This window comes from Dipodomys spectabilis, unplaced genomic scaffold, assembly GCF_019054845.1.
Source record: "Dipodomys spectabilis isolate Male_0828 unplaced genomic scaffold, ASM1905484v1 ptg000396l, whole genome shotgun sequence".
NCBI classification, from domain to species: domain Eukaryota; kingdom Metazoa; phylum Chordata; class Mammalia; order Rodentia; family Heteromyidae; genus Dipodomys; species Dipodomys spectabilis.
Window position 1 is genome coordinate 811,456 of NW_024871073.1, and position 7,443 is coordinate 818,898.

The following is a 7,443-nucleotide window of genomic DNA, read 5'->3' on the forward strand; positions in this document are numbered from 1 at the left end:
GTTGCCTCCTCTTTGTTTCTCCTTTCCATCTCAGCTTTATCCTTCTCTTTTGATTTTTTTTTTGCCAGCCCCAAGATTTGAACTCTGGTCCTAGGATCCCAGGGTTGGTTGTGGCAGAGATGCCAAGACCTGAGTTCAAGCCCCATGGTTTGGCCAAAAAATAATAATAATAAGGCCCTGACTTGGAATTTGCACCATTTTTCTGGCAGGCCTTTGATTTGAACTCAGGGTCTGGGTAACTCTGTGACACTGTGGGTGAAGGGGAAGATCACTGTCCTTGAAAACAAGAAATTCAGACCAATTCCCAGAGCCTGAATTGAAGCACCAGCACTGAAAAAACTAATATTTATGTATGAGATCTATTTATATTGCATGGGTGTACAGCATATGGCATTTATTACACTTATTAATTTAGTATTATTACACATATAATGTTTCATTACTTCATATCACCTAGGATATATTTGCATTTGGATTATACATCACACAGACCAAGGACTGTCACAGAGAAGAAAAAAATGTGTCAAAATTAGCTTCTTACTCCACGAATAAATTTTTGGTCATGTTGGGATTTCAACTCACAATACCCAATCCATAAATGGGGTCACAGTCTTAGCAGACCAGTGTGTGGCAAACTGAGCTGCCAGGAAGTTCTGAGGACCTGTGATCAAGCCACAGTAGTGCCCAATATATAGATAGACAGAAAGATATATATATATAGAAAGATAGATAGTTGGATAGATAGATAGATAGATAGATAGATAGATAGATAGATAGATAGATAGATAGTGTATATATATGCATATATATATACATATATATATATATGTGAGTGTATGTGTATATATGCATATATATATACAGAGAGGGAATGTGAAGATATTATATATATATATATATGTATATATATATATATATAAAACCAATTATTAGTGATTACATTATCCCTCCATTTCATGAAGTATTATGGTTGAATACTTACAAAATCTGTAATTAAAAATTAGTCAATATCCTTCCATTAGGTGCTAGAATGGAAGATATAAATCCAGTAATTTGTGTGTGGCATTCTAAAATAGAATCAAGAATTAACTGCAAATTATTACTTTTATAACATTCCATTAGCATTCACATGAATAGGAATGAGTTTTTCAGATTCTCCCTTCATTTGTGGGGGGCAGTCCTAGCATTCAAACTCCAGGCCTGGGTAGTTTACTTCGAATACAAACCATTAGAATGGCACTGTGAATACTTCAGCTTGTCACGGTTAAAAAAAGAACAGGAAGAAAAGATAGCCAGGTGTCAGCGGCTTCTGCCTATAATCCTAGCTCCTCAGGAGGCTGAGATGTAGAGAATGCCAGTTGGAATTCAGCTGGGGCAGGAAAGTTCCTGACACTCTTATTTCTAAGAGACCACAGGAAAAAAATACACACATGGGTGGGGCTGTGGCTCAAGGGCAGAGCACTACCCTTGAGCAAAAGGAGCTCAGGGACAGTGCCTAGGCACATAGTTCAATCCTGGACCTGACCAAAAAAAAAAAAAAAAAAGGAGGCAGAATTCTGTGTCTCTGTGTATAGATGGATGGTGTATGGATGATGGGCATTCAGCAGGTTGCCCATGCCCAGCCCCCAAACCTGGGTAAGCTGGGACAAGCACTGAGACAATACTAAGTCTGAGCTGGCAGCTTGAACAAAGCATCCTTCTCTGCCATTTAAGTACTGAAACCCCAAAGGCTTTGCCTGGGCTTGTTTGTGCAACAGGTGCATTATGTTGTGGGTGAGGTGTCCCATCAGGACACCTAGAAGCCAGCCACTGCATCCAGGGAGACCACACTTCCTAGGCTGTAGGAGTTGTCCAACGTTCTTGCTACATATTCTAGATCCCTCTGTAGGATGTGGGGCCTGGTGCCTATCACTCATTCATCATTCCTGATTGCCAAGTCTCAGGCTGGTCCCAAATCCTGGGAAAGATAGGAAATAGCCAGTGATTTCTGTGCCGAAAGGGGTTAGCCAATAAGTCCCACCCTCATAGCTCCTGTTAAAGTGAGCCTTGGGCTGGGGATGTGGCTTAGTGGTAGAATACTTACCTAGATTGCACGAAGTCCTGGATTCGATTCCTTAGTACCACAGAAAAAGAAAAAGCCGAAAGTGGTACTGTGACTTAAGTGATAGAGTGTGAGCCTTGAGCAAAAGAAGCTCAGGAACATGCTCAGACTTTGAGATTAAGCCCCAAGACAGGCAAAAAAGGGACCCTGGTGAGATATATTCTTCTGGGACTCAGAGGAGGACCGAGGTTAGAAGTAAGAGGTCAGGTGCTGATGGCTCACCCCTGTAATCTTAGCTACTCAAGAGGTTGAGATCTGAGGATCAAAATTACAAGCAGAAAAGACTATAATGAGACACTTTTCTCCAATTAAACACCCCAAATGCCAGAAGTAGATCTGTGGTTCAAGTACTGGAGTGCTAGCCTTGAGCACAAAAGCTCAGGGATACTGTCAAGGTGATGAATTCAAACCCCCAGACTGGCACAAACACACACACCAAGATAGAGCATTTGTCAGTTGGCCTGCACAAGTTCCATCTCTAGAAACTCAATATTTAAAAAAAGAGAGAGGGGAAGGAAAGAGTTGCTTCAGGAGGTGATATAACCAGTGCCAAAATTCCACAGCAGTTCTAAGATATAGAAAAGGACAGATAGCCTCAAGCAGAAGGTACAGCATGAGGTATGGTGTAGAGCCGGTGGTGTGGGTGGAATGAAGGTTCTTTGACTTCAGACAAGTCTGGAAGGAGATTCAAGGCTGGGTCAAGGTTTGTACTTGAGTCACAGGTAGGGCAGAGGGTGGGGACCCAGAATGGGGCCCAGGGGGAAGATTAGCTTGGCTTTTCACCATGGACCCCAGCCATTTCCAGTGGCTGGAAGCATATTTTTCACAGCTCCTGACCCTCAGAGGCCTCCTTTGCATGGAGGAGTCAGGGCAAATGCAGGGAAGAACTCTTTCTTAAGAAAAGTTTCTATCAACCAGTGGCTCAACCCCTGTAAATCCTAGCTATTCAGGAGACAGAGATAAGATATCATGGGTTAAATCCAACTCAGGGGAAGAAAGTTAGTGAGACTCTTTTCTTGCCAATGAACTACCAAAAGACAGAAATGGAAATGTGGCTCAAGTGGTAAAGTGCCAGCCTTTAGAAAAAGTTAAGAAACCAGGGCTCAAACTCTGAGTTCAAGCCCCAGTACAAGCACAGAAAAAAATAAAGAAAAGCTTTAGGAAGCTCCTAGCCCACTGTGGTGAAAGGCCAGATCAGCTAAGAGCATGTGGTTCATGCATGTCCTCCTAGATCCTCAGGAAGCTGAGATCAGAAGATTGTGGTTCAAAGCCAGCCCTGGCAAGAAAGTCCAGGAGACTCTGATCTCCAAGGAATCACCAGAAATCAGGAAGAGGTGCTGTGGATCAAGTGGTAAGCTGAAGAGCTGAGCTACAGTGCCCAGGCCCAGAGTTTGAGCCCCTTGACAAACACCTGCTTGGAGCTCACTCTGTGGCTCTAGGCAGAGTGCTTTTCATTGGGCCTCTGAGGGTTGAGTCTCCCAATGTCTAGGTGTCTTCAGAGCAGTCTCTTTTGCGGCCTTTGTGTATGGAACAGGCCACAGTATCGAGAAGGGTCCCGCCTTGGGGCATGGAGGTCATCAGCCCGCTCATCAGAATGGCATCAGTCATGGGTGCAGTGTGCATCTGAACAGTAAACCGACATTTCAGACCACGGTTCTGGGCCAGGAGGACCAGGAGCTGCAAGATGGCACAGCAGGTAATGCCCACTCATGCGGGTATCAAAAGTTTGTGACTCTGTCAGGCACACCTTGGGCACGTGTTGAGGTGGGCTCATGAAAGACTTGTAGGCTCAGGTATCCACAGCTGGCTGGCTGATGCTTGTAGCAGTCGCTATCCCAGGAGTCCCAGGGCTCAGAGACCTGCTTTCCTCTCCACTGCTTGGGGACAGATGAAGGTCTGCAATCTTGGACTGACTACAAAGGAGCATTCATAGTGTCCTTCCCTTGGTCCTGTGGCCTTGTGCACAGATGGAGGGGCAGATTCCATGGAACTTACTGCCATGGCCCATACCCACTCAGCCCAAGAAGGACTTAGGGAGAAAGCACTTTATCTAATTTGAGAGTTTACTATGACTATGACTATGCCTCAGGACTGCCCCCCAGTTCTAGCTCAGTTCATGTGTGTGTGTGTGTGTGTGTGTGTGTGTGTGTGTGTGTGTGTGGTGTGTGCGTGTGTGTGTGTCTTTGTATGTGTGTCTGTGTGTGTGTGAGCATGTGCGTGTGTGCACGCACACCCATGCATCTTGGTGCTAGGGCTTGACCTCAAGGCCTGGGCTCTGTCCCTCAGTTTTTTCGTTCAAGGCTACCAGTCTACTACTTGAGCCACAGCTTTTCTTTCAGCTTTTGGGTGTTTATTTGCAGAAGAGAGTCTCACACACTTTTCTAGCTGGACTGGCTCTGAATGGTAATCCTCACATCTCAGCCTCCTGAGGAGCTATGAATAGGACATCATCAGCTATTAGCATCTGGCCACACTTTCCTTCTTGCCTAAAACAGAGTACCTCTCTCCAAGCTGAGTACCCATCTGCAGCTACCCCTCCTAACCCAGGCTTCAGAGGAAACATTCCCTTCCCTGAGGAGAAAGAAATAGGATCAATTTTGAGCTTTATGTTCTCCACACAGTCAGGGGCTGCTGGGAGCTGATGTGGAGGTCAGAAGATCTAGGCCAGGGCAAGCAGACAATGTGTTAGAACAGAAGAGAGTATGAGAAGACATCTTTGTAGCTGGATGCCAGTGGCTCATGTCTATAATCCTAGCTATTCAAGAGTGACACCTGAGGATCAATCAAGATTCAAAGCTAGCCTGGGTAGACTCTTCTCTCCAATGAATCACCAAAAAGCTGGGAAGCAGAGATACCCTAGTTCAAGTGGTACAGCACCAACCTTGTGCAAACAAGCTAAAGGATACCACCTAGGCTCTGAGTTCAAGTCCTGGTAAACACAAACACACACACACACACTTACATGTGCATGTACACACACATACACACGGTAACATCCTTAGCAGTTGCCAATGGCTCATACCAGCAACCCCAGCTACTCAGAGGCTGAGCTCTTAAGATGGCAGCTTGAAGCCAGCCCAGGCAGGAAAGTTCACGAGACTCTTCTCTCCGCTAAACGACTAAAAAGGATGAAAGGTGAGCTGTGGCTCAAGTGGTAGAGTGTTAGCTCAGGGACATTGCCTAGGCCCTGAGTTCCAGATCTGAGATGTTTTTCTTAATAGACACCCTTTGCCATCCCCATCCCCACAGGCCATATATCCAGATTTTGGTTATCCTAGGTCTCACTTCCACTCCTGCCACTTCCACAGTACTGCCACAAAAGGCTGGTGTGTGGCCAACACTGGATTAAGAAATGAACATACACAAGGGGGGCATAGCCAGGTCATGGCTAATGCCCCAGAACATTGAGGTATTGGCCATACCAGTCTCTCATCCCCCAGTTCCCTAGCCCTGGAATCTAAAGTCTGTGTCTCTGTGTTCTGGGCATCCAGAATTGTCTAGAAGGACCTAGAGAGGTCCAGCTGGGGCCAGAAGATAGACTTTCCTGTGGTAAGGTACATTGACATTTCCTAGACACCGACAGATACTTCCAAGCCACCTTGGCCTCACCTCCCATGTAGCTCTGGAAGATCCTTGGTTGGGCGGCCTTCAGTCAGCTTTCATGCTTGAGTTGTCCAGAGCCACAGGCAACCACCCTTCCCCCACTCCACTACCAGCCTTCAGGAAGGGACATGCAGCCAGAGGTCCAGCTGAGGAAAACGATAGGACATCACATGACTGAGCCCCCGCCCTTCCCCCCACCCTGTGTCAGGGGACAACCTATGCCACCTGCCCTGCTAAACGAGAATCCCCTGGAGGTGGCCAGAAACATGGACGACTGGATTTGGGCCCCAAAGAAAAGCTGAAATTTGCAGGTCTCTGGCAATTTAAGACTCATTGTAGACCCTGATAAGGGGCTAAATGCAAGGTTGCTGTGCAGGAGGGGCACCATGTGAGGTCAGAAAGAGGCAAACAGGCACCAATGAAGGGGACAGACAAAGACGATGGAAAAATACACACACACACACACACACACACACACACACACACACACACACACACACACACACACATCACATGGGTAGCCCAAGGCCTCAGCAGTCCCTGAGCACCTGAATACCCCAACCCTTGAGAAGATGGCACTACCATCCTCAGACCAACTATAGACAAAACTCAGAGCTTCTCACATGTCTGGAATGTCTCCTGGCACAGCATGGTATTTCCTACTGTACACACCTCTATGTAGAAAACTCAGCTACCTTATTTTTGGTTGTTGGTCATGGGGTTTGAACTTTGGGCTTGTGCGCAGTCCCTCAGCTCTTCAGTTGAAGGTGCACGCTCTACCACTGGAGCCACAGCGCCACTTGCAGTTTTCTGGTAGTTCACTGGAGAAAAAGTCTCACAGATTTTCCTGCCCGAGCTGGCTTTGAAACTGGATCCTCAGAGCTCAGCCTCCTGAGTAACGAGGATGAAAGTTGTGAGCCACTGGCAATGCCTGGCTTCAGCCACCTTCTCATACCCAGGGGAAACCCACCTTCAGGCCACAAACCACATGCAGCCCTTCCCTTCAGACTTTAACACCAGCATACAAAACCATTCTTCCATGGATGGGGAGAATATAATTGACACTACCCTCCCACCCCTATTCCCATTCGCCCACTCCCTGCTTAAGAAAGGACACGACCTCTGGAGTTCTTGGTAAGGCAAAGCCCACCATGCTGTAACTTCACCCTTGGGCAAAACTGGGGAGTTCTTAGAAATGTCTGTACCCTGAGGCCAGCACCTGGTCTCCCAACCACAGCAACCCCTCTCCTTAACCATCTCTTGTAGGCAAGGAGTGTCTTTCTTTCTTGGATTTTTTTTGTTTTTTGGGGTTTTTTTTGGTTGAGGGGCTTAAACTCAGGGCTTGGGTAGTGTCCCTGATGATGATTTTTGCTCAAGGCCAGTGCTTGAACCATGGTGCCACTTCTGGTTGGAGATTGGAAATGAGACTCCCCTGGGACGTTCCTGCCTGTGTTGGGGAAACAAGATACTCCCGAGTAGCCAGGATGATAGGCATGAGCCATCAGAGCATAGTTTATGGTGTCTCATTCTTTAGAATTTCCAACTAGTCCTCCTCTAGACACTCCAACCTAGTCACTCCTCTAGATCCCTTAGGGACAGCAAAGGGAGGCTCAGAATCTGGGTAGGGCCATAGGCATTAAAGTGCCCCTTCCACATCACTACCCCTCTCCAACCTCCCAACCACCTCCTCTGGAAGGCATGGCCATCTGGGGCAGATCAGACCCACTAGGATTTCTGGG